Source organism: Protopterus annectens, chromosome 1.part1, assembly GCF_019279795.1.
Source record: "Protopterus annectens isolate FY-2018-M chromosome 1.part1, PAN1.0, whole genome shotgun sequence".
Taxonomy (NCBI): domain Eukaryota; kingdom Metazoa; phylum Chordata; order Ceratodontiformes; family Protopteridae; genus Protopterus; species Protopterus annectens.
The window spans coordinates 1,054,055,562-1,054,083,403 of record NC_056726.1 but is presented as its reverse complement, the minus strand read 5'-3'; the positions used below and the strand labels follow the sequence as shown (position 1 = coordinate 1,054,083,403).

General features: G+C 40.0%; 1 long non-coding RNA gene across 1 annotated transcript in view; it reads left to right on the top strand.

Moving 5' to 3' along the window:
* Window positions 1-20,510, top strand: part of LOC122808892 — a 319,450-nt gene extending 298,940 nt beyond the window's left edge. Inside the window, exons 4-5 of the long non-coding RNA XR_006365840.1 lie at window positions 9,997-10,020; window positions 20,484-20,510. This is a non-coding gene — a long non-coding RNA (uncharacterized LOC122808892). The remainder of the gene's footprint in view (window positions 1-9,996; window positions 10,021-20,483) is intronic.
* Window positions 20,511-27,842: the final 7,332 nt, after the last annotated feature.

Below are 27,842 nucleotides of genomic sequence, written 5' to 3'. Positions count from 1 at the left end.
TTTAAGTTTTGTTTTTGGTATTGGTGGGTAGAAAGCAAAGAAAAGAACTTAGCTCGGTGATTCCACCCTGTGGGGCAATTAGGGCAAAGTAGCTGCTGCATTTGCTGTTTAGGGGAGAAGCAAAAAGACTGCAGCAAAGCTGGCCCCATCAACAAAAAAACATTTCCAACACATCCTTATTGAGAGATCACTTATGAGGTAGAAGAATGGACTTGCTCAGTTTGGCATCTATCAGAGTGGACTTCCCCTGGATTGTGCACTGCTATGAGAAAGTGGTTGGATGAGATCACACATTGCCACACTTAGAGCTTCTCAACACAAATGGTATGATCTTGTCTCTCCTTGTTTGTTGATGAACCAAACTACTGACATATTGTCCATTTGAACTGCAGTTGTCCCCAAATGGAGAGCATCTTGGAAGTCCTGCAATGCTAGAAGCACTGCTTTCATCTCTAGGTCATTGATATGCAAGTTAGCCTCTTTGAAGGACCAGCCTTAGACTGTTTTCCACAGAAATGCCCTCCCCCACACCAACTGGGAAGTGTCCTTGGTCACTATGACCTTGGGCTGAGGGAAGATGAAAAGATGGTCTTGTACAACCTAATCTGATTGAATCCACCATTTGAGATCACTTTTGTATGTGTGAGTGATCCGTATTTGGGTTGACAAGAATTGGTAAAGTATCAACAATTGAGTGGTTTGCATCCACTGGAGAATCCTCATGTAAAGTCTTGCTAAAGTACTAGGATTATCACTACTAACAATGACTCTAGAGCTTGAAGAACCAAATGGGCTAAAATCTTGGCACTGCAGGTTACTTTTCTGACCTGAGATCTTATACTTTGTACTCTTGAGGGAGGCAGTGAAGCTGTAATTGACTGTAATATACTGCCTTTTGTAAGCATCACTGCTGTTTACTTAAATGGGGTACTGCTAAATGTAATGTGCTTTGACGAATTATTGTACTGGCATTTTAGTCCACTTAGTCTGTAGTGTCGAAGTGTGCACGCTAGAAATAAGGACTGCTCTCTGATACTTTGTAACCTAGTGAATGTTTGAATGTTCTGACTATTAGACCTCTCTGCTGAAGATTTACAAGGGATTTTGCTAAATGTTATGTACTTTAATATCACTAAATAACCATTTCTCTCCCCTGTGCTTGTTTCTCTCTCTTCTCTTTACCTATAGCTCACTACACAGATTGTGCACCAGGGTTCCCATCCATATTCTAACCTAAGAGGCCCTGTGGACACCTCAACATTCTCCAGTATCCTGAATAGGACGCTACATCCTTCAAAGCAAGGACTGTCCTCCCTGATATTTTTTGAAAGTATGTCCTATTACTGTATTAACTAAATACTACTCACTGGGACATTTGTTTTACCCTACCCAGGTAAACCAGCAGCCCCCCCCCCTATCTTTAGGCTTAGTTTTTGGCCTCTTTCCCCACTCGGTCACATCTCTCTACTGTCTTTACCCTGACCTCCCTATCCTGCTATTTATACTTACTTTTCCTCCAGTTTCACTTATCTGTTTTTATTTCTCTCTTTTACCTGGCCACTAGGTGGCGCTCTTGTCATCTCATTCTCCTACTCTCACTATCTTTTAATAATTCTTACTGCTCTTCTTAAGGTTCAACCTGATTTCTATCTTGTTTTTCTTTCTTCCTCTCGTATACCCATCTTTTTCTACACTTACAGCATCTTATTACTAATCCCACACAAGTCTTCCCTACCTTTCTAACCCACCTTTACTCTTCCACCTATTCTCTACCTCCTGACTGATTGTTTTCTGCTACTGGTTGTCTTGTTGCTCCCCGCTCCGTTCGCTACGCTCACTCCGCTCCCCTCCCTACCCCCAATTCCCACCCACCCCCAGGGGTCCTACCTTTATACTTCCCTAGACACACCCCCTAATTACCCACCTACCTATAACAATTTGTCCATTATATCCACCATCTTATACCTCACTTCCTACACCACACCCTCTCTTGAAACCTTACCTCCTATTTCCCTACTACCCTATTAACTCTAACCTCCTACTCTATATAACTATGCCCTCTACCCTAAAATTTCTCTCACCTCTTCTTCTCCTAAACATTCTACTTTTCTACTACACCCTTACCTCCTATGAAAATCTCATGCTACTACAAACTCCATCTTCAAACAAAGATACTACTATTACACTTCCCCTACCCAAACTAGCACACATTAACATACTAGCAACCTGTCCCTATCTCCCCCCTCTCTTCCATAAAGCCCACCGCTACCAACTTACTACCTCTAAGAGACTCATTCCAATATCACTCAAATATACAAAACCCCTACAACCACCACAAACTCCTTTACTTATATATGGAGATATCCACCCCAACCCTGGCCCCAATACCCCCCAAAACCCAAGCCCTCTAATACAAACTACCACCTACGCTAACCCACACTCTTCCTCAGACTCCCTCTCAATTGCTCATCTTAATATCCATAGCATTAACAACAAAATCACTCAACTCCATGCCTTAATTGATTTCTATGCCTTTGATATCCTATGCCTCACAGAAACCTGGCTTAAACCTACTACAAAAGACAATGAATTCACCCCCCCAGGATATAGTACCTTAAGACTAGACCGCACTAACAAAAAGGTGGAGGGTGGCCCTCCTGTTTAAATCCCAACTTCAGCTAACTTTAATTAACTCCTTCCCCCCCACACCAGGAAATGCTGAAATGCTATGTACCAAACTCCAAATCAACACAACCAAATCTATAAACATAATATGTTCCTACATCCCCCCAGGCAAGAACATCCACACCCTAGAAAATATCCTTTGCTGGATTTCTAGCACCTTCCCCAGGAAACCATTATCCTAGGTGACTTTAATGTCGACTGGAACTCCTGCATTACACCCAAACTCACCATACACCTTAACCTCTTTAACTTTCACCAAACCATTAACTCTCCTACTAGAATAAACAAATCCACCCACAAACAAACAATCCTAGACTGGATACTAACCAACAACAATCCCCTCTCCTATAATACAGGCATACTCCCAGACAATATTAGTGACCACCTCCTTACCTTTATCACTAAAAAAAAATGCAACATCCCTAAACAACCTACTTATCGGACCAAATATAATAGAACAGCATTCAATCTGTCATCCTTTCAAACTGAACTCAAACAATATAACTGGTCTACCCTAAAATACCTCCCAATAGATGATGCAGTAATGCATTTCAACAATACCTTCTTACAAATTCTAAACCAACATGCACCATCCCGACTAGTTAAAATCAAATCCAAAGCAGCTCCTTGGCTCTCTGCTACTACTAAACAAACTATGAGAACGAGAAATAAATCATGGTCAATATGGAGATCCACTAAAAACCCCACTGACCATCAGACCTTCAAACATCTAAGAAACAAAACAAAGAAACTTGTCATCCTAGATAAAAAAAACTATAACTTCCAATACCAACAAAACCACAACCAAAACCCAAAAAAATTCTGGTCAGGAATTAATAAACTTCTCCATCCAGGCAATACCAAAACACCTACCCCAGCTAGCTTAGCACAAAAACAACCTAGCATCATAGCCAACACCTTTAACAATTTCTTCTCTCAAACTGTTAACTCACTTGCAAGCTCTATGACTCCACCCCCCCCCTCCAAACTACTCCCATCCCCAGCAATACCTATACACTAAAACTGGAAACCGTCTCAACTACCTATATACAGAAACTACTGTCTAAACTAAAACCCTGTACACCCTCGGCTGACAAACTTCCTGCTGAATTCCTTCAATTAGCTGCAAAAGAAATAGCATACCCAGTATCCATCTTAATAAACAGAACCATAACAGAATCCAAAATTCCATCCTGCTGGAAAATCTCACATCATTCCACTCCACAAAGGTGGAAACTCTAATGAACTATCCAATTTTAGACCTATCGCCTCCTATCGCCTCTATCGAAAATAATGGAACGCTGTATTCACCATCAACTCCTAAACTATCTCTTAAATAACAACCTGCTTGTAGACTCTCAACATGGCTTCAGACCCTACCACAGCACTACTACTGCCCTTCTTTCCTTCTCTGATACCATAAATAAAAATCGTAATAAAAACCTATTCTCTTCCGCACTGTTTCTAGACCTCTCAAAGGCATTTGACATGGTCAACCATCAACTTCTCCTTGATACCTTAAAATCTCTTTCGCTGGACTCTCTAGCCTTACAGTGGTTCCATTCCTATTTAACTAATAGGAAACAAGCTGTACTGTGGGACAGCCATCTATCCACTCTACTCCCTGTCACTCTTGGTGTCCCACAAGGATCCATCCTAGGCCCCCTACTTTTCTCCACTTTCATCAACAATCTGCCCAACTCCCTACCTACATCCACATGCATCCAATACGCAGATGATTCTACTCTCATCTGCTCAGCTCCTACCCCAGAAGAACTCCACTCCACCACCCAAGCAGTCTTTACTGCAGCAGAAAATTGGTTTCAACATATCTGCCTCCTCCTGAATCCCAAAAAAACTAAACTATTACTCTTTACCCCTACCTCTAAATCCACCCCTATCTCATTCTCTATAACATCCTGTAACGGCACTATCATCCAACCTGACAACTGCACCAAACTCCTAGGCGTCACCATAGATAACCAGCTTAACTTCGACCATCATATTGATTTAACTATCAAAACTGTTAATAAAAAGATTGGTGCCCTATACAGACTAAAGCCCTATCTCACTGCCTCTTCCCGAGTAGCCCTAGCCCAAACTCACCTTATCTCTACACTAACCTACGCCTCCCCCTCCTTTGTCAACTTATCTAAGAGTAATCTTCAGAAACTGAATACTGCCTACCACAGTATAGCCAGATTTGCCACTGGCTCACCCTTCCAAACTCACCACTGTCTAAACTTAAAGAAACTCAACTGGCTTGAACTCCCAAACCTTATACTCCTACAACAACTAGTCATCACCTTCAAAATTCTCCATTACCCTTCCAACATCCCTATACTAAATAATGTCATTACACCTTATAAGAATCTCAAGACACTCAGATCAGCCAACAAACTATTAGTTACTACCTTGAAATCTCATAATAAATCAGGTGATTCCTTATTTGCAAACACTATCGGTTCATACTGGAATAAACTTCCCACTGAACTGACCTCCCTAACATCATGCCACCTTTTCAAAAAACAGATAAAAAACCACCTACAAATCCACTGGCTCTGCCCCTGCTCTAATCCTGACTGAGCATACTACTGTTTTATTACTCTGAACAGTCTGCATGTTTCTTTCTTTACTCTCCCATTCTTACCTAAACCAACATTCTTAACCCCCTTTCTGCTCCCTCACCCTTTTACCTTGTCTCTCTGCCTATATACCTCACTCTCCTGTTTAACTTTACTTTCTTAACAGTTAACTTGATTAAATACCTTTACCCTATCTAAACATACTCTACCCACACTTTTCTCTTTCCTCTTATCCCTTTCTCCCTTAAGTTTACTACCAACTTTTCTCCTTACCTTCTAACTTGCTTTTTTTAGCATGCCTATCTACTAGCTTTCTTTTCACTCTGTTTAATACCATCGCTCTCCTCTACCTCTGACCAATGATTAATTTTTACATACCTACACTTCAGATATCCTTTACTCACCTGTAATTTCTTGTGCCTGAATTTATCTCCTCAACCACATGATGTGAACTTTGATCTTAATCTTACTGTAACCTACTTAAGTTAGTCAAGACAATCTGTATTCTGTTGGACATTTTGATTTGTTTTGTGTTTGTTCTCTGTTAAAAAGATTGATCTACTTAGTAAAGTAGTCTTCATGTATTGTCGTAGTCTATTAGTGGAGCTTTTCTCCTCGGGCCTCTGCTGAAAATGGACCTGTATCCAGCCAGACTAGCCCGGTTAACAAATGTAAAATAAAATAAATAAAATAAAATAAAATAAAATGTGATCCAATGAACTCCAATTTTTGAGTCAGTTCCATTTGGGACTTGTCGTAGTTTATGGATATTTCCAGGTAAGAACAAGTCTGGGGAACCTGGTTTCTTGCCTTTATTAATTGATGCCTGGTTGGGGTGCTAATGAGTCAGTCATCTAGATATGGAAACACACAGAATCCCTGCAGTCTCAAGTGAGCTGCTACTACTGCCATGCATCTGTTGAACACTCTGGAGGCTGTGGTGAGACCAAAGGGAAGAACTCTGAACCGGTAGTGACTGACTCCCAGCCAGAAGCTTAAGTACTTTCTGGATCAGCTGTTCACCTTTATTTGATATTACGCATCCTGAAGGTCTATCAAGCACATCCAGTCATCCTTGCCCAGAAAAGGGAGAATGGACTGACCTGTGACCATCCGAAACTTAAGTTGAACTGACTTGTTCAAGTTGCTGAGATCCAAAAGTGATCTCCGGTCCCCTGTTTTCTTTGGCACTAAAAAGATCCTTGAGTAAGTTCCAGATTCTATCTTTTTCTGGTGGGACCTCTTGGATGACTCTCCATCTGGTTTGGTGGAACCTCTTGGATGACTCTTTTTTCTAGCAGCTTTTGTACTTGTATTGCTGCTTCTTCCCATTGGCTGGGTGGAACATCAGTGATTTTTCTTGAGATTGGAGTCTGAAGGGAAAATAGAATATAAGTCTCTGGAAATACTCCTCTGCACCAAAGTATCTTTTGTTATGTCTAGCCAGGCTCTCTGGTGCAGGGTTACTCATCTACTGATTGCCACCAGTGGAGGACAATCAGGCCTCCTTTCAGGAATGCTGGTAAGATCTGTCAGAGAAAAAATCTCTGGAACCCTGGTTTTGCAGGCATCCTCTGCCACGGGAGTGGCTTTCACAATTAGAGCTCCCCCACTGCCCCTAGTGGAACTTTCTCCTCATTTGTCCAGGAAAAGACCCTGGGACTTCCTGAGCCACATTTTCTGAGCATTTCACTGATTTTTAGAAAAGGATCTCTGAGGGGTCAACAAATGTATGCCCACTACAGAAAGGGTCTTTCCATTCTTCTCACACATCAATAATGTGCCCTTCACTTTGGGGCCAAACAAAGATATGCCATCAAAAGGAGCATTGAAGAGTGAAGACCTGAAATACTCCACAAAATCACATAAATGTATCCAGATGTGCGTACTGATGGAAATGCCTGAACCCGCTGCCTGTGAGGAGCTTTTGTCTGCATGCAAAATATGCCTCATGGAGGAATTCAAAACAGATTGTACGTTAGCCAGCTGAGAAGTGACGGATGAATGGATCTCACAGTTCATTAATCAAATTCTTCTGCAAACTTGCAAAATTTTCCAAATAATTCAGCAACCATAAAGCAAAGGTCACTCAAGCATAGACAGGCTTCCCAAACATGTTCATCTTCCTAGACTCCCTATTAGAGAGAGGAAGAGTATAACTCTGTTTCACAAGTTCCTTTTGGTGGTTGGCACCATGACCATGGCATCAATGGGCACCCTTTTATTCTAAATCTCCTTCCTTGCAGCTGGTGGCAGGATCTTGTCTGGTCTTCTTGGTATGGGTTCAACTGTGTCAGGGTCCTTCCTTGCCTGCTAAGAGACCAGATCTGTAAGCTCATTGGTGGGTGGAGTATCCCAGGAGGTAGACATGCCAGTACCAAAAGCCTCCAGGAATAACATCTTCTCAGATGAAGGATTGCTGGGCATCCAGCCATCTGTCTGTTTTAGAATCTTAAAGATGTCTCCAAATGACATGTTTTCTGGAGATGATCACAGGGACCCTTCACCTTCATTGAAGTCCATATCCCCTGAGACAGCATTTTACGGATTGTCCAAGTGCTTCTTCTTGCACTTCTGCTTCCTAAAGAACTCCTCAGTGGTGTGTTCTGGGGTGGTATCAGAAGAAATGTTAATACCCTGCTCAGATTGTCTGTCCATGTGTTAAAGAATGATGCAGCTCTAAGTATGGTGACATTAGGGCTGAAGAATGAGGATCTGAAGGGGGATTTGGTCTGTCTGTCCTGTATGAGCAGAAAATACCCTTTTTGCCATCTCAAAGGCCAATCACCCCAGAAACAGAGAAGACCCCAGCAGCAAGAAGGCAAGCTTCTGGACCTCTGCCCCACCCCCCCACTCCAAAGGCAATCTCCCAGAGGATGAAGCTGGAGCCAAACTGTCTAGTGCCAAGGCTCCAAGGAGCATAGACTGATCCAACAGCTTCAGAGTTGAAGACATTAGATCTGAATGGGAAGCTTTGACTTTGAGAGCAATCTGGATCTTAAGAATGTGATCCAGAGCAATCAGAGTAAGCTTCAGATCCGAAGATAAAGCTATCTTCAAATCCAAGCCAGACAGAGCTGGAAGACTCAGGTAGCTAACCTACAATCTATTTTGAATTGCTCTATGAGGCATATTTCGCATGCAAACAAAAGCTCCTCACAGGCAGCGGGATCAGATAAGGAGGTTGCAGTGGAGATGTAGTTGGTAGATGGGTCTCCTGACCTGTGGGGGTAGGATCTGGCAAGACACCCATCTGAATCTGCACAAAGATGAACTTTCACATCATTCTTTACATATCTTCTTCTGTCAGACATCTGGACAAATGAGTCAAGGCTAGAGAAGGAGACTTGGACCGGTGCAGTTCCAAAAAGGGTGATGGCATCCTGACAGGCACAGGGTCAATGGAAGGAGAGTATCTGATTCTGGGGAGAACTAAATGACTTGAGACAATCTGATCTGATTGTTTTTTTCATTGCATCTGAAATAGTCGGATCTGTGTTTTTTTTTTCTTTCTTGGATCTGAGGGTGAAGAACTCTGGGATCTTCTTGGTTCCAGTTTTTGTCTTTTCTTAGATGGCTCTGAAGCTGAGGTGGATGAAGTAGAAAGCTTCAGAGGTGAAATCTTTGTCTCATTAGATTTACTTTTGGAGAATTGAGCCCCAGATATTTCCTATCTGAAAGAACCTTATTTTTTTCTATTGATAATAGCTCTAGGGTTGAAACCATGGCATATAAGATAGTCTTCTTTTAAATGCTGTGGCCCTAGACAATAAACACAATGTGTGAGTACCTGAGTGGTAGCTTATGACAACACTTGACATGTTTTTTTTTTTAAATCTGGAGGGACCTTTCTCCACCATTACAGCAGAAACTACCAAAGGAGTGATAGGTTAAGTAATGTAAGATTTTTCATATATATTTATAAAGCAAAGAGAGGAAAATATTTAGGAAAGGTTTACCAACAATGGTAAAAGAAGTACTAAATGAAAATGTAGAAAGGCAAAGAACAGAATAATAAGTACAATCACTGGAAAAGGAATGGAAGGGAAAATAACAACCCTGGTAAACGGAGAACGAAGGAAGAACAGTATCATATAAGGAAGTTATTAAGTGTAGGAGATTTGCAGAAGAAAAACTGATACTTTTCTCTTTAAATGCTTGAGAGCTAAGCAACTATGTCTTTCACGAAAGGCAAACGAGATTTGAGGTAGCTTAGAATTGGTGCATTATGGGTAAGGGAGGAGCTCTAGAGCTATTTGGTTACCATGAGCTTTACAGCAGAGTTGGATCCGAGGATTGGATCTGAACCCAGTAGTTGAGGATAGAATAAAAACGGAAAACATCAGATCAAAGGATAAGACATAGAAACTAATAAAGATGCGTTTTTGCTGAACAGTGTATGACTTACAAATCTTATGGCTCTAAACATAACATAATCTGTTAGTACTGAGATTTTGTCAAAGGCTAAAGATGCAGTCACTAGAAAACAGAGTGAAAACTTAAAGAACTGAACTGTAGGGACTGCAACTCTTTTCACACACGTCTGCATTTAAATATGACATCTATTACATGATGTGGCTTTTATATTACACAAATGTATGTCAATGAATCTTTCTTTTTATGCATAATTATGTGTTCTGAAATTGTCTATAAATTATGGAAACTTGATATGTTTTAAAAGATAGATGTCGGGTCTGTCATTAAAAAAGTATTATTTTTTTCCTAGGTCTAACAAGTGTCTCTGCAGAAAGTAAGTATCACATGATGTCTCCTTTGCTTCGCCCAGTTCTATCTCTTTACAGCTTCTAAAACTGTTTTAATCTCAGGGCACAATGCAGTGTTATTTCCCGACTGTCCTGTGAATGCTTACAAAACATGTCATACATCTTGTCCTTTTTTCTGGGAACTGAAGTACACAAGGCACAGCCCTGTGTAATTTTTCTTGTTGCCTGTATTTATGATTTGAAACATAAAGATTCTAATGCCTAAGATGCAGGACAATCAATCAAATTAGAACACTGACATGTTGTCTTTTATAATTGCCTAACTGATTTATTAGACTATGAACTGTAATCACTCCATTAAAGCATGTTGTACAGATTCCCGGTGGGAACTAGATACATTTGTTATTTTCCTGATCATAGCTTTGCATTTCTGTTTGTTGTTAGTGTACTGCTTAGTGGGAAGAAGTGAACAGTTCTCATAAATTCAAGAAAATGTATAATTTGGTTAGTTCAGGTGGGATCCCTTGATGGACAACATCATGACTAAAGTCAAACTTTCATAAAATTTGACTGGAAATGTTCAGTTGTATACTATTCATTCACTGGGAAAACATCCAAATAATTTAGAACAAAAGAAAGATCAGTTAGGGATGGCACAATCTTATACGTGTTCCATGCAAAGCATGAGCATTTCTTCACAAACCTTACAATGTAAAAGACCATCAAAATGCAAGCTAAGCCAATTGTAACTATCAAAACACACAATGGATAAATTATTCAGATCATCAAAATGTGCCCGACTAGTTTTTGACTTTGCTAACCAAAATGGCGTGGAACACATAGTATAAATACCACAAAGTCCAACTAGGGGGGACAGAATCCAATTAAGGGTGCATCATACAAATTACTACATTCTGTCAATTTATCACAGATCATGATGCCATCAGCTTTAAATAAAAATGAAAATCAAAGTCAAACATAATTCATCCTTTCAATACTTTACCAATGGAAATTGTGATGCAATGAAATATCTACTTAAGAACACAGTGTACATTTAAAAGGAATAACAACAAACAACTAGGGAACTAGCAGTTCAAAAATTCCTCTAGTCATAAATCAAGTTAGCATGAAATAAAATACTTTTCAAGTCTTTCAGAACTAGCTATGACCATAGCTTGGCATCAAAGGTTCGAAGCAATAATAAGGTGTTTGTTATTTGCAGTACAAAAACAGAAAGAGACAACTGTCACTATAACATAACAGGTATGAGAACAACTGGCAAAAAGTGATCACCTAGCCAAAGGATAAAGCACACATGCTTGCAGAAAAAGTTTGTAGAGTGGTATAAATAATATACAGAAACATGTATATTATGTACATCTTTCTACTTCATGTTGCTGTTTGCCATATTTATTTATTATTCATGCTTGTTAGCCTCATTAATTGATGACATTCTACTGAATCACTGCTTTATTAGTGCTGTCTCATACTGTTGTGATTTGTGAGGTATTGTTTCTAAGCAATCTACTGATTAACTATATTTTGTTGCTATCTACTGCAATTCATTACTGTTTAATTGCATTTTACTGCATTTTGTTGCTGTTTAACTGTATTTTTTCATACTGCAAGTGCTATTCTTTTGACTATAAGTGATTAATCTGTACTTCATTGTGAGTATTTTCTAACTGAGTTCTTAACCTTAAAATTGAGTAGCATAGTCTAAATACAGGTCTACAGCATCCACAGCTTCAACTGCACAGTTTTAAACCCTTTTGGGGTATCCAGCTACAAGTTAACTGTTTTTTTTTTCTGCAAAAACAAAACAAAACAAAAAAAGAAGTTCTACACTTGTTTTCTACCTTTCCTGTTAATAGAGTAGCCCAGATACAGCTTTCCTGTATCCAGGACTGCTTTGTATGTTTCTAAGTTCCCCAGTGCAAAACAAACAAAACAAAAAAACTTCTACGCTTGTTTTCTGCCTTTCCTTTTAATAGAGTAGTCCAGATACAGATTTCCTGTATCCAGGACTGCTTTGTATGTTTCTAAGTTCCCCAGACCTTTCTGTGTTAGAAGGAAGCCTTCCAGCTTATCAATGGCAGTGGTAAGCACTAGGTAGCCTATCTACCACAAGAGGATTGGTTTCTGGCTCTGAAATTGTAGTTTATTGGCCATTTGGGTGGTTTTTCTATCCCTTTCACCTTTCTGGTTTAAAAGCCTGTGTTTGCGTGAGTTTACACTTGTTTAAGCTCCACAGATCCTGTTTTGGCGTCCTGCAGACTACAAGAGCAACAGAAAGGAGAAAGAGACTTTAAGTGCCTCCATGTTGATTTGTCCTGGTTATACTGCTTTCTACACTTAATTTGTCATTTTTTTCATTTAACTACATTTATTTTAACTGTATTTGCTTTAATGTTGCTATACACTCAATTGTGCTAGCTTGAACTGCATTTAAAGTATGTTACCTGTGCCAGAAAGTCTGCTCTTTAACTTTCCCTTAGATCTTGCTAAATCTCTTCTCCTTTGCATTTTAATTAGCTTATTTACCTAGCACTTCATCAGGCTTTTTGTAGCAATTATTGTAGCACACGTAAGTGCTATCAGCACTAGATGTCCTATAAGGAAACAGCTCCAGTACTTAAGAATGATGACCATCCCTCCTGGCATGCCTAAAGGTCAGTTTCCTGTGCTTTCTCCTATGAAACTGGTAAACCTGGGCATTCTGAGGTAGTGTAGAAACTGCCTCATGTACATCGACAACCCTCTCCTCTTACCTCACAACACTCAGACTTGTGAGAGATGCACTTATTTCTCCAAATTGGAAGCCATGCACTCTTCAGCCAAGACCTGAATAGCTGATCAGCAGGAGAAGGTCAACATCTGCACCACACCACATGGAACGCAGCCTCCCAGAACACCCAACATCACAGCCCTCACATAAAAACACAAACCGTATACCCACCTTCGTGGAGGCTTTCAATAGAAATCTACCCAAACAGCAGGGACCTCCAAAGCAGAAACACACTCGACCATCACAACACAGCACAAACCACAAGACACATAGCTCACCTACACAGTGTGCCCCTCAACCTAAGCCCCCTAAGGCAAAATAGCTTGCCCAATACAATAATCATAGGTGACTCAACAGTGAGGCACATTGATGTCCCGCTCACTAGGTTGAATACGGAGAAGGTAACAGTCAGCTATCAGGTGCCAGAATCCAACACATAACACATGCACTCAGGTCATTCCCCAACAAGTACAAATATGACTGTCATTGTCCATGTGGGTGTAAATGACATGATATGCACCTCTCTGGAGTACATGAAAAGAGACATGGTAGAGCTCTTGGATTATGTGGCCCAGGCAGTTATGACCCTAGTGCTGAGTAGCATCCTACCATCACCCAGAATATTACCACAGTACAAATAGAAAATGATTGACTTCAACAATTTGCTAAGTTTCTGGTGTCATTCTAAGGGGATTCAGTATCTGTCTGGTTCGGATGACATACTGACAAACCTCGATGCTTTGCCGGAGTTGACCTGCATCTCTCACCCTGGGTTTTTGGGTACTGGCTAAGGCTCTTGCCACCCCTATAGTGCCTTTTTTAGGCAGTGTTCCCAAGACCAAATTACCACTAACAGCTATAAATAAATGCAATCTGAGGGTCATGCTGCTCAACTCTAGAAGTCTAAATCTCAAGATGCACTCGCTCGAAGCACTCCTCAAAATGGAGAACATTGACATTTGTGCTTTATCAGAGACCTGGTTTAAAGCAGCAGAAAGGACCCCTGCACTAGCAGGCTAAAACTCATTCCACACCTTTCGGCCCCAGAACATAGACCGAAGCTTCAAAGGCGGTAGTGTCTCCATATTCATAAAGGGTATGCACACCTCCAGACTAGCAGCCCTGCATAATGCACCTGAGATACTCCAGGTACAACTAACATTGGGTAAGAAGCCAAGGCACTTCTATGGGCTAGGCTTGTAGGGCCATTAGCCTAGTATACACCTAAGAACCTATGAACCTATGTATCTACAAATATGATGCCTAATGCATGAAATAAAATTATAAGCTCAAATTTCCTGGAATCAGACATTAAGCCATATGATTTGTTACATAAAGTCACAGAAAATGTAACCAGATGCTTATTGTTCATGTTAAAATATTAGTATAAAACATGTCTCTGACCTATGGCAACAGGTTGTAGTGTTACAATGTGTTTCTAAGCCCAAGGACAACAGATGAAATCACTATATGCCTTAATAAAATCAGCCCTATATGGGAAACCATATCACAAAGGCAGAAGTCCACAATCTTTATAAAACTTGCAAGATTTTGTTCATGCCTGACATTTAATGTCAGTTTATTCCAACCTATCCCTAGTCTAAAGTGAAAAAACTTGCTTCTAGTTTTGATTTTACTACCTGTAGCTTAACCAAACTTGGGTTATTGCTTGTAGCATTTCTATGGAAGACACATTTCAGCTCCAATGTACTACAAATCTTCACATTTATTAATCATTTGTATACCCATATCAAATCAACTTTATACATTCTGTAAAAGTCACAGTATAATTTCAGTTTTCTCAGTGACTCACTAATTTCGGGTATCATGTCATGGATTCTCCTGGTAAAAAAATCTTTATACTTTTTCTAATTCATTGATTTGTAATTTAGAATATATATATAAACCCTGCAGCTATACTCCATTATAGGTTTTATTACGGTTTGCATATTATTATCAGTACCTTCTCATCTCTAATGGACATCATCCTAAATACAGTGCACATAGCAGGATAATATTACTTTCAAGACCTTATTTATACAGCTAGGAAACTGCAAATTGCTGTCAATCAATATTCCAAAGTCCTTGTATTTCTCCACACATTCCATACGATTCTGTAATATTTTTTCAACTAAAATAAATAACCTTAGTTGTAGAAAAGTTAAAACAATACTCCATTAATCTGAGCCAATTCACATAATTTATCTAAATAACTTTGCAATTCCTGATGGTCTTCCACGGATGTAACCATTTTTTGGCAATTCTAACATTATCTGCAAGTGTTTCGACCCATCATTTTTCTCTAGAGGAAAACTTGCCATAAATACATAAAATAAAAAGGGTCATAAGTTGGTACTAGGCTATCTGCCCTAGGGCTGATACAAGCCTAGCCATAACAATTATCTCGCTATTTCTTCCCACAGTATTTACTTCTCTGGACCCCTGTCTAGCAGGGCGACTGACGTGATCCCCAGGATGAATTTCCCATCTCCCATCCAATCATCAAAGTTTCTTTTAAAGAAGGCCAAAGAGGTGCTCTGCTTGACATGTATGGGCAGTCTATTCCAGAGTCTGGGGATTGTCTGGGTCAGGAACCTATCCCTCCAGCATGTTTCGTTCATTGTAATGACAAGGTTAATATCCCTGGAGCATGGGTCTCTGAGGGATTTGGATTTCTTTAAGTGGAGCATGTCCAACAACTCTGGGTTTGACATGGCCTTCTATGTTAAGCATAGATTGCCTCTGAGTAGACGATATGCGACAGAGTATAGATGGAGTTTTTTTGGATGGTCAGCATAGGGCATCTGCTTTAAACCTGTGACTCTTTTAGTGAGGTATTTCAGCGGGTTCCAGTACAAATCATTAAAGAACACCCATACTGATTTTTTTTTATTTCCTTGTATCTCACTCCGTGAATACAAAACCAGGCCTTTCTATTATTGAGCCAATTAACAATCCAGTTAACCAGATACTTGTTAAATTTCCATTGTGGCAAAGACTTCCAGTTATAATGACATGCACTGGCACAGAGTACAAGATAGAGAGAGAACACAGGGACTAAATACTGTAGTACTGTAATTACCATTTATATTATCAATAACTTAAAGCTAGGTATGACCCTAGCCCTAAAGAGCTTTACCAAGAATACACCACATTACCAACAAAAAATAACTGACTTCAGCAATTGGCTTAGTTTCTGGTGTCATTCCAAGGGGATCCAGTACCTATCTGCCTGGGATGACAAGGTTGACAGGCCTTTATGCTTTGCCAGAGATGGCCTCCACCTGTCACCCCTGGACTTCCAGATCCTGGCCAAGGCTCTTGTTTCCCCATTGTGCCTTTTTTAGGCAATAACTCAAAGACAAGTCTTCCAGCATAAAAGATCTGCCAAAAAGCAAATTGAAGGTTATGCTGCTTAATGCTAGAAGCATTAACCTGAAAATGCACTTACTGGAGGCTCTTCTCTCACTCAAGAATGCTGATGCAGTCATGAAAACTTGGTTCAGGGCTGTGGAAGGCACCCCTGCCTTACCAGACTATACCTCCTCATTAAACACATTCCAACCGCAAAATGAGGTTGGGAAGAGGAAGAGTGGTGGAGCTGGAGTCTCTATCTTCATTAAGAACAGGCACACCTCCAGACTAGTTTGCCAGCATGATGCAATGGAGCTACTCCAGGTGCAACTGACAGTTGGCAAGATACTCATCCAAGTTATAGCCAACTATAGACCCCTCTGCATGAATCAGGACACCAACTCCTCCTACCTGGATTTACTTGACTCCATCTAGGTACCCCCTAACACCCTAATCCTTGGTGACTTCAACTACCCCACCATGCACTGGGTGAACTATTTTTGCACTTGTGCACTCACCCAATGATTCTTTTACTTCATAAATTCTAATGCACTAGACCAGCTCCTCCCATCCCCCACAATGGTAGATAACATTTTGGACTTGGTTCTCATGGTTCTCATGACCATGAGTGAAATCTGTACCACTTCCATAGTACGTTATTCCCTGGTGAGAGCAGATAATCAGTTTGTCTCATTTAAAGATTCTATCCTACCAAACTCCCCCCAGCTGTAACCAGTTAAAAAAAATCTGAAAAGCTGATTACAACTTCCTAAGGGAGGATATCAGTAGCTTCACACCACCACCCCTCTACTCTATCAACAGGTTTTACAACAAAAGTAAGAAACTGTTGTCCAAAGGTAAAAAGGGGCAAATTCCAATTTGGAAAAGCTCCCTCCTTAGCCTCAACAAGCAAATAAGATCACTAGTGAAAACCTCCAAATCCAATTATGAATAAAATCTCGCCTCTGAAACAAAGGGAAACCACAAAGCCTTCTTCTGGAACCTCCATGATTACTACTTAATGGTGTCACTTACACTGATCCTGTTGACTTAACCAACCTACTAGCAGACAGGTTCAGTGCAAACTTCATCCCCCTGTCTCCCCCCAAAGGCCCTTTTGACATCCTTGATACTTGTCCCACATGTCACATCTCCATAGATCAAGTGTTAAAGACCCTATCCAAGGCAAAGAACACAACTTCCATGGGACCTAATAGTATCACAGCCTGTGTTTTGAACAATATCCAGAAATAAAGAGCTTCACCATTCAACCACAGCCTAACTACATGATTCATTCCAGCAGAGTGGAAAACTACCATTGTCATCTCTTGGCACAAAGGTGGTGCCACTACTAACCCTGGAAACTATCTCCTCATTAGCTTGACAAGTCTAATCTATAAAGCCATGGAACATATTATTATGGATCTCATAAACAAGGGCATAGGCATTCTCCAAGCACTTGACCCACCCAGTTTTGAATCATCAAGCCATATCCTGCCTGTTGAACCTAGTTGACTTCTTTGATACTGTCAACAAGGCCCTGGATGAGGAAAAGTCAATACATACACCTAACCTTGACTTAGTCAAGGCCTTTGATACAATCCCCTACTCTGACATCATCAAAAAGCTAATGCAACTTGGCATAATCCATATTTCATCAGGTGTGTGGCCAAATGGTTACTGACAGGACCCAGAAGATCAAAATAGGCACTTCTACCTCTGATAGCAGGCCTGTCACTAGTGATATTCCCCAGGGATTTGTCCTGGGAACCCTACTGCTTGGCATCTACTGCTCAGAGGTCCAGGCAAAGACAAAAGGCTTGTGGCAGTCCAAGTTTGCAGATAACTTAAAGTTGGGTGCTGTCATTGACTCCCCAAATGATGTTAACATACGGAAAGAGGGTATAAAAAAGCAACAAATGACTGGTGCCAAAGTCATGGCCTAAAGTTAAACTTAAAAAAATGTATCTTCATACCATTCAGCAAAAACATGGCCCCTACTGATTACTACATCAACAGCAACCCCCTAAGCACACAACTAGTGGAGAGAGACCTGGGTAATCAGGTTGGCAACAATATCACATTTGACCATCACATGGCAGCAGTGGTCAGAAAGGCCTTTTACTTGGTTCATCTCATAAGTAAAGGGATTGTATCCAGAAAAAAGGAGGATATTACCTCCGTATACTCCTCCCCCTCATTAGACCAATAATTGAGTATAACACCCCATTTGGTATGTACCTCTCCAAACATCTGCACCAACTGGAAAGGCCACAGAAATACCTCACAGAGAGAATCCTTGGCCTCCAACATCTGCCATATGTGGACAGGCTCAAATCACTATCACTGTACTTGGTTTCATTCAGATTACTCAGAGGTAATCTGTGTCTCGCCGATGAGGCAATCTCAGATCCTGCCCTACTAGAGATGTTCCATATCCATAAGTCTAACTCCTCACATATTACATGCTTGAAAAGCCTAAATCTAATATACGACATCAACAAAACCTGCAGGAGAGACAGGTTTATCTCCTAGAGGCTGCCCCGTCTCTGAAATAGACTTCCCATACATGTCAAACAGAGTACTTAACCTCTTCAAGTGCAACCTTGATGAGTAGGTGGGAAACCACAAATTTGTCCCTAGGGTTCCACCTTTGTCCCTCATTCACAGGGGTGACTGGTGCTGACTGAGGTTTCTGTTTTTGGGAGTAAACTCTTGGCTAGGCTTGTAAGGGGTCAAGGGTCATTAGCCTAGTAACCTGCTATGTTCCTATGATCAGTTATGCATGAATGCTTACATCCTTCACAGTCATCTCATGCCTTCTCCATTGATTGAAATGCTTTATTGTTATTGATAGTATTAATATAACCTTGAGCAGATATTAATCTATTATAAGTTGTTTACAAAACATTAAAAAAAAAGACTGATACTCTAAACATAATCTACTAGTACTGTGAGGGTACAACATGATTTTTTCAAAGGTGGTTTGCAAAGTGGCTCACAGATAGAACCCACAGTGTTTAAGTAGCTGACTAGTTACAAGCGGAGTCCCACAGGGTTTGGTCCTGGGTCCTCTCCTGTTTGGTATCTACTTCTCTAAAGTCCAGGCCAACATGAAGGGACTCTGGCTAACAATGTTCACAGACAATTGCAAGTTGGGAGCTATTATTAACTCCCCAAGTGATGTTAACATCCTACAGAATGGCCTCACTGTGACCAACGACTTGTGTCAGATCCATGGCCTTAAGCTCAATGCCAAAAAATGTGTCATCATTCACTTTGGGAAAAACCCGGTTCCCATGAATTACCACATTGATGGTAGTCCACTGAACACAGAAGACGTTATAAGAGATCTGGGAACACAGGTTGACAGAAACCTCTCTTTTGGTCACCACATTGCCACTGTGGTCAGAAAGTCCTTCTATGTGGCACAGATCATTACTAAGGGTTTTGCATCCATAAAGAAAGAAGTCATTGTCTCCCTCTACTCTTCCCTCATTAGGCCAATTATCGAGTACAATGCCCCTTTTGGCATGTACCTCACTAGACACCTGCAACAACTGGAGAGGCCACAAAAGTATCTCATAAAGAGGATCCTAGGCTTTAAACACTTGTCCTATATGGACAGACTCAAAAAACACTAACTATACTCTGTCTCATATTGCCTACTTAGAGATGATGTCTGCTTGACTTACAAAGCCATATCTGACCCAGCTCTGTTAGAAATGCTACGTCTAAAGAAATCCCAATCCCTCCACACCACATGATCCAGAGACCTCAACCTCATTACCAAAATTAACAGAACATGCTGGAGGAACAGGTTCATAACCCAGAGACTGTCCATGCTATGGAACAGACTTCCCATACATGTCAAGCAGAGCACCTCAATGACCCTCTTCGAGAGAAATCTTGATGAGTGGATGGTAAACAGAAAATTCACCATGAGGATAACACCAGTGGCTCTACTCGACAGAGGCACTGGGCAATAAGGTCAGGTAGCACTATGTCAGGGTAGTCCTATGGCTAGGTGTGTAAAGGCCCTAGGGCCATTAGCCCAGTACACACCTATGAACCTACGAAGGATGCACTCACTGGAAATCAGAGTACAACTTCAAGAAATGAGCTCTAGGGTCTGCAAAGATTTTCACATACTGTGCATCTGTATTTAAAGAAATATTGTATTTATTGCATGATGTGGCTTTTACATTACACAAGTATACATCCATGAATCTTTCATTATTGGCATAATCATGCATTCAGAAATTGTCTATAAATTATGGAAACTAGTAATTTTTTTTAAAAGATAGATGTCGGGTCTGTCATTAAAAAGTTTTGTTTTTCTCCTAGATGTAACAAGTGTCTTGGCAGAATGTAAGTATCACATAATTTCTCCTTTGTTCTCCCAATTCTATCTCTTTACAGCAGAGACTAGATTCCAAAACAGTTTTACTCTTAGGGCATAATGCAGTTTTATATTAAGAGTCCTATGAATGTTTATAAAACCTGTCATACATCTTACTCTAAGAATAAACTGATTTTTTTTTATCCTGGGAGCTGAAGTACAGAAGGCACAGTCCTGTGATATGTCCCTTGTTGCCAGTATTTATGACTTGAATAATAAAGGTTATAATTTATACGATACAGGGCCAGCAAACAAATGGGAACACTGGCATGTTCTCTTGCATCATTGTCTAACTGATTTATTAGACTAGGATGTACTGGAATCCTTACATTAAATCATGTTATACAGATTTCTGATGAGGATTAGATGCATTTGTTATGCTGCTGACTATAGCTTTGCATTTCTGTGTATTGTTAGTGTACTGGTTAGTGGGAAGAAGTGAACAGTTCTTTTAAATTAAACAAAATGTATAATTTGGGTAGTTCAGATTGGATCTCCTGATGGACAACAAGATGACTAAAGTCACACTTTTGTAAAGGTTTGATTAGATATGTTCAGTAACGTACTATTCATTCACTGGGAAACATCAAAATAGTTCAGAACAAATGAAAGCCCAGTTATGGATGGCAAGATCTTATATGTGTTCCATACACAGTATGATTAAAGGGCAGTTCCCTGTGCTTTCTCCTATTAACCTGGTGCACTTGGGCATTCTGAGGCAGTGTAGCAACTGCCTCATGTAGACAGACAACCCTCTCTTCTTACCTCCCAACACTTGGACTTGAGAGATGTACTTATATCACCAAATTGGAAGCTATGCACTCTCCAGCCAAGACTGGAATAGCTGGTCAAGAGGAGAAGGTCAACACCTGCACCACAAGCAATAAATAGCCCTCCAGAACACTCACTATCACAGCTCTCACATAAAAACACAAACCGCATACCCACCTTCGTGGAGGCACTGAGTAGAAATTTACCCAAACAGCAGAGACCTCAAAGACAGAAATACACTTGACCACCACAACACAGCATAAACCACAGGACACATAGCTCTCCTACACACTGTGCCCCTCAACCTAAGCCCCTAAGGTGAAACACCTTGCCCAATACACTAATATTAGGTGACTCAGTAGTGAGGCATACAGATGTCCCACTCACTAGGCTGAATAAGGAGAAGGCAACAGTCAGCTGTCTATCAGGTGCCAGAATCTGACACATAACACATGCATTCAGGTCACTCCACAACAAGTCGAAGTATGACCCTGTCATTCACCATGTGGGTGTGAATGACCTGAGAAGCTCGTCCCTGGATTATATGAAAAGAGCCATGGTGGAGCTCTCGAATTATGTGGCCCAGGCAGGTATGACACTAGCCCTGAGCAGTATCCTACCATCGCCCAGAATGATACAGCAGTACAAACAAAAAAATGATTGTCTTCAACAACTGGCTCAGTTTCTGGTGTCATTCTAAGGGTATCCAGTATCTGTCTGCTTGGGAATGACATGACTGACAGACCTTGATGCTTTGCCAGAGAAGGCCTGCATCTGTCACCACTGGGATTCCGGGTACTAGCTAAGGCTCTTGCCACCCCTAAAGTGCCATTTCTAGGTGGTGTTCCAAAGACCAAATTACCACTGTAACAGCTATAACTAAATGCAATCTGGTGGTCATGCTGCTCAATGCTAGAAGTCTAAACTTAAAGATGCACTCACTCGAAGCAGTCCTCAAAATGGAGAACATCAATGTTTGTGCTGTAACGGAAACCTGGTTTAAAGTGGCAGAAAGCACCCCTGCACTACCAGGCTATAACTCATTCCACACCTTTTGGCCCCAAAACATGGACCGAAGGTCCAAAGGTGGTGGTGTCTCCATATTCACAAAGGATATGCACATCTCCAGACTAGTAGCCCAACATAATGTATCTGAGATTCAGGTACAACTAACATTGGGCAAGACTGCAATCCATAGGTCCCCACCCATGTCCCTAGACTCTCACTCTATGTTCCCAAGAACCCTGGAATCTATCAAGGTCCAACCCAACACTTTCATACTAGGAGACTTCAACTACCCCTCCATCAACTGGGAAAACTACTTAAGCACCAATACACTGGCCCAACACATATTGCAATTCATCAATTCCAATGCCCTGGACCAGCTCATTCTGATCCCCACTACAGGAAGCAACATCCTTGACCTGGTTATTACTAACATGGGTGACCATTGCTCTACACCAATAGTCATTCCTTCCAGTTTCAGATCCGGCCATAAAATAATCACCATGAAATCCATATGTCACCCACACCCCTCGCAAAGGTAACCACCTGGAAAAACTTCTCCAAAGCTGACTTTGGACTCCTAAAAACAGAGGTGGTTAACTTCACAGCACTCATGCCAATGGAAAATAGCTGCATGAGTGCTGAATCATACACCAATGCACTGTATAAACATTTAGATAAATGCATGGAACTAGCCATACCCAACAGAGCCAAGACACTCTCTTCTAAAAAAAAGGAAGCCAATCTGGTGATCCCCTGCTGTTAATAAACTCTACAACAGAAGGAAGAAACTGTTGCAGAAAAAGGTGAAGTCCCAGGACTTGAAAAACGCCCTTATTAGCCTCAACAAAAAGTTGAGATTCCTCACCAAATCCTCTAACGCCAGCTATGAAGGCAGAATTGTGGCAGACACTAAAAATCAAAAAACCTTTAATAGTTATGATTCCAAGATGGCCTCCAGCTCAGAAGCACACTTCTCAGTCAGCTCCTGACAAAAAGTTATAATCTAACCCAATCCGGGCTCCAGTACCTCTACTAACTCATCAAAAATCAAGAAATACTGTACTATACTGGATACTAAAGCATCTTTTCAGAAGATTTTGTAAAATATACAGAATTTATATACTTACCTGCAAAACCATACGTGCTGACAGGGGAATTTCTGCAAGCAGTTGATACCTCACCAATAAACTAGAGGAAGCTACATAGAAAATAAAAAAAATTGATAAATACAGAAACATGGACTCAATGGAAGCTCAAACATTAAAAACAAGACTTTCACAATTAATTTCACTGGAGAAAGAAGTCTGTACAAAGAGACAACAAACTGCTAAACAGCAAACAGACCTACAGAAGCAGACTGCCAAAATGAAGACAGAACAACTCCTTTTTATGGAAGAACTCAAAGCAGCTCTAACACCCTTGCAGGAAGAAATGCACTCATTTTCTACAAAACTAAATGCTTTTGGAAACACTTTAGATCAAATATTATCTAGACTAGAGAAAAATGAAGAGAAAACTGTAGAAAATTAAGATAGAAGAAATCAGAAGTACTAATGCCACAGAACAAACAGTGTCTGAACTACAACAAAAATAACAGATTTAGAAGCAGGATCAAGAAGAAATAATGTACTTATCAGGGGCATCCCTGAATCATACGAACAAGCTTCTTTACATACTGCAATAAAAGAAATCTTTGAAATACTCTTGGACAAAAATGCTGCAGTGCAAAACTTTGTACTAGTGAGATTTCATAGAGCATTAAGAAAATCTCAAACTCTTGATGCCCCAAGGCGAGTCTACGTGAGATTAATCGTGCAGCTCATGGTTTTACAAACTGGCAAAACTAAAAAACAAATAATTTGGAAAGGGAATAAAATAGCAATTGCACTGGACTTACCCTTCACTATCAAGCAACAAAGACAAATCCTATCACCCTTCTGTGCAAACTTAATAAAAAACAAAATAAAGTTCCAAACGAAGTCTCCTGCTTCTTTACAATTCCAATACAAGGGTTCTACATACCAAGTAAAAAGTGAAGAAGTAAACTCAGCCTTCTTAAAAGCATTCAGTGAAATCCCTCCAAAATAACTAATGAAATGTAAGTAACATTTATACCAGCACAGACGGAAAAGCAACACTGTGGTGTAGGCAAACTGGTCCTCCAAAAAGACTAGTACCCCATATAAAAAATATAGGAGGCACCAGACCAAGGCAGGTGAAGATAAAGTTCAATATTAATCTACTGACAAAGTACAAACAATGGTGAGCGCATTTGTAGCAAGAGCTACTTCATCAGACAGTTAAAATCATTACTCACTAATATTTAAAAGTTACAAACAGCCTATCAGAATAAAGTTCAATTAAGACAATACTATTAAGCTGTAAATTAAAAACAATATAATAGACATACTTAAAGTGCCAAGTCTAGTCTGTAGTCCTAGAATAAACCTATAAAATATATTTAAAATTACATTTAAATTTTTTTTTTTTATCTGCGCAATGGTTTATGAGTAAGTACAGGTTTAATATAAACTTTGTCATTTAGGCCCCTGCCTATATTAGTCCACATCCTAATGATCCACTCAAATTCCTCATTTTCTAACAGGTTCTTTCTAGGGCCACCTCTACAACCTATTTTGACTTTCTCTACTACCATGAATCTGTCTTGCTAGGGCATTAGTTTCTGCCCTCCTATATATATCATAAACATGCTCCCTGATCCTATCACAAAACCTCCATGTGGTCATACCTATACAAAATGAGCAACATACATTACAGTGAGCTAAATATACAATATTTGTGGTATTACAGTTAGCTGATAAGTTTAAATTAAACAGTCTTCCTTGTATCAGGGTGTTCAAAACATCCTTTCTCATCAATATATTTACAATAATTGCAGGAATTACAGGGAAAGGTTCCATGACTGTGTGTTATGGGTTCAGTATTCAACTCATGGCCATATGTAGGTCCACATAAAAGCCTCTTAACCCCAGATATGCATATAAAAACAAAAAATCTATCATCTCCAACCAATGTTTTAACCTTTTCATCTGATCGGAGTATATTGCAATTTCTGGAACAAATCTCCTGTAACAACCTAATGTTACTTGCATACATAACTGAAATCCTCAGGGGGTTTGTTTGTGCAGTTTTTTGTTCATAAACCTGATTCAAACTGGAGAAATAAGGTTTTCCTGTGCGATTCCTGATGGATTGTGTATTAGAGGTGATGGACCTAATTTCCTTCTTCTTATACCCTATCCCATGAAATCTCCCTTCTAGTTGGTGCAGTTCACTTACAAATTTCTCATCTTTGGCTGTTAATCTAGATATTCTTAGTACTTGCCCTTTTATCACATTTCTGAACACATGCTGGGGATGCATACTCTATGTACACAAGTGTTTCTATAACATTCTTTATGAAAAATCTCAGTATAGAATTCACCTGTGCTTGCCCTAGTAATACTGACATCTAGAAATTCAACACATTTATTTGAACTATGAGCTGTAAACCTCAATGTGTGCTATTTATATCCCTCAGGAAGTGTTGTAGGGTTGATGCACCTCCTTCCCATAATGTCAGGATGCTGAGACACATCTGATGTTCCATGACCTTTGATCTCACATCACACACATTAATTATTTCATTCAGTGATGTCAGAGTCAGTTCCAGTCTATGGCACCCAAGAAGTCCCAAAAAGAAGCAAGAACCATGTAAATGCATTAAGACATCCAATAGGTCGTCCAGATTGCCATCCAGAAAGTAAACTGCAGTATTACAAGGCTAAACATTAAGAGGCATCTACACTTTATGAAAAATAACAATTCATGGTAACAATTCATGGCGCAAAAAATCACACAGGTACTGCATTACTCACAATGCTTTGACAAATAGCCCCCCCCCCCCCATAAACATAGTTAATTCAGGTACAAGATTACTCAAAATAATAATCAAATAAGATGATTAACATAGCCTCATGGAATGTAAATGGCTTACAGGACATTAAGAAGAAAAAGCTAGTTATGCACCTCATATACAAGCAAAAGTCAGATAACTATTTTGCAGGAAACTCATATGACTATGCATCAGTGGGACAAGAGAACAGAAAAAAATACTAAGTGGATTCAGCAAATAATAGCAGCTGGGGCAATACCTCATCAAGTACCCAGATTATCTGATTATAATTGGCGGTGAATGGAATATAACCATTAATCGAGTCAAAGATAGATCGAATAAAAATTATACTCAATCTCCCCAAGCCACAACATTCTTATAAGAACTAATTGAAGATTTCAACCTAACATATCCCTTTGAACTTAACAACAGAGACAGTCTAGGTAACAGATACACATATTTTTCCCCATACCACAAATCCTGGTCTAGAATTGACATATTTCTAATTTCTCAAAGCTTTGCTCATTATGAAGTACAGTATAACTCAAAACTTAGATCATTATCAGACCATTCAAAAATAAATCTAACAATAACAAAATAAAACTGGTTTTACTACCCACATTACATCAAATTGGACATTAAACTCTAACCTGATGAAAATTAAAGAAATAGAACAAGAGATTATAAACTCTCTTATTGACTTAAATGAAAACTTTGCAAACAGTGATATCCCTTTGGATATTCAATGGGCTACCTTTAAAGTTACGGCTAGGGGTACCCTCATCCAAAAAGCATCATATTACAAAAAGCAAAGAAGGGAAAATTTAAGTAAAATAGAAAGTAAGCTAAGACTATCCAGATACAGATTCTTAGTTTTAGCACATAAATTTGCATATTCATGCTCAGCACTTGTTCAGAACTTGTAAGCACTAAATAAGCTACTAATTACTATAGCATTCAATATTCCTCATTACCTAGAGGAAAACAGTTTTGGTACTTACTTTTTTCACTTGCTTAGAGAAAAACAGCTCTTGTACTCACTTTCCTCACTTATCTAGAGAAAAACTGTTTTTTATTCAGGCATGTCCAAGGGTCTGCTCCCACTGTTCTCTCCTGTCTATCTGATGAATCTGGGCATTTTGAGGCAATGTAGAAATTGCCTCATGTACACAGACAACCCTTTCCTCCTACCACCCAACACTACAACCTGTGAGAGATGCACTTATCTAGCCAAACTGGAGGTAAAGCTCTCTCCAACCAAGACTGAACTTGACAGTCATGAGGAGAAGGTAAACATTTGCACTACACCACACTCATCATATAGTCTCACTAAATCTACACCACCAAAATCCACACATAGTAACGCAAACACATTCGCAGAGGCTCTCAATAATAATCTGTCTAAGCAACAGAAACCTCCAAAGCAGAAACGCAAGCAACCCCCATCCCCCAACACAACACAAATGACACATAGCCCACAGACTCAGTGTGCCACTCAACCACAGCCAATAAGGCAAAACAACGTACCCAACACACTAGTCATAGGTGACTCTATAGTCAGGCTAACTGATGTCCCACTCTCCAGGATAAACAAGGAGAAGGTTACTGTCAGCTGCCTGTTGGGTGCCAG